Below are 1,319 nucleotides of genomic sequence, written 5' to 3' on the forward strand. Positions count from 1 at the left end.
AACGCTGAGTCAGAATTCCCACTATAGAAATGTAGACTTCTACAGTTGGTGCAATAAAACTTCTTCCACATACAGGAGTACTATTTAGGGGTGCAACAACGGCACAATTCTGATTTTAACTGATACCGATTTTTTTTTTTAAATAAGGTCACCATGCACCTTCAATGTTCGTTCCAATCTTATTTGATTGAAAAACACTGAATAATACCCTTGGAACAATACAAACTTGTTTTAACTGGACATTAGATAGTGCTCAGAGCAAAAGGGGACAGTAACTAATTTTACTGATTTTATCCAAGTATTGGCTGATCTCCCAAAATTAAGGACATAGTACTATTTTGACCTTTCATGTCAAAATGTTCAACTTATACGGGAATAGTATGCTATGACTTGTATTTATAATATTTTTACTTTTTGTATTACTTAACTATATAATTAACTATCTACAACAAATCTGCAATATTTGCTAGTTTAGCCTTCAGGAACAGTTTTGCTTGTTTTAGATTCTAGCTGTTGTTTTTTCCTCAGTTTTGCTTGTTGAAACTTTCCCAATGGGTTCACAAGTCATCCTTCAATACATTTCATCAGACACTGAGCATTCAAGCTGTATTGGTGATTTATTTTACGCAGTTTCCCTAATTATTTCTAAGAGCAGAGTCCGAGGCAAAAGTAGACAAGGAGACACGTGATCAGACAAACGTGACAAACCTGTACTGAGCCTCTGGCGATAACATTTGCATCATCTGTACTTCCCCGTCTGGCACACGTCACAAAACCTTTCAAAAGAGAGAGATGTCTGAACGTAGACAGTTTATGAAAACTATTTCACTGAAACACTCGTGGTAAAAAGGCTTTATTGAAGAAAAGTTCAATAATGGTAACGTGCTGTTGGCTCAGCTCTCATTAACTGGGAGGGGAATTTATTTTTGGAATGTGACAAGTCTTGTAGGTGACCAGACACATTATTATTAATAAGATATTATAGCACATWTAGGTGGATTTTAGTCACTGTAGTCGCTCTGACAAAAGCAGATAATGTCTTTGTTTGTCAGTTTGATCAATATTGACCTAAGATTTGATGTGGTAGTAGTTATAGTTAGTGGCCAACGACGATTAAAGTCAACTCTGATGATTTTTTTCACACCAAAATCAAAAATTACTGAAAAATTCTAACTTAATTGTTGGCTTGAAAGCTGGCCAGCGTGCCATGAGAAGAATGCACTAAATCAGTGACAAAAAGAGAAAAGACAAGACAAAATATTAACGAGGGCCAGATGTGGCCCATGAGCCTGGACTTTGTGCGGTACATGATATTATAT

Source organism: Austrofundulus limnaeus, unplaced genomic scaffold (genome assembly GCF_001266775.1).
Source record: "Austrofundulus limnaeus strain Quisiro unplaced genomic scaffold, Austrofundulus_limnaeus-1.0 Scaffold0, whole genome shotgun sequence".
Lineage (NCBI taxonomy): Eukaryota > Metazoa > Chordata > Actinopteri > Cyprinodontiformes > Rivulidae > Austrofundulus > Austrofundulus limnaeus.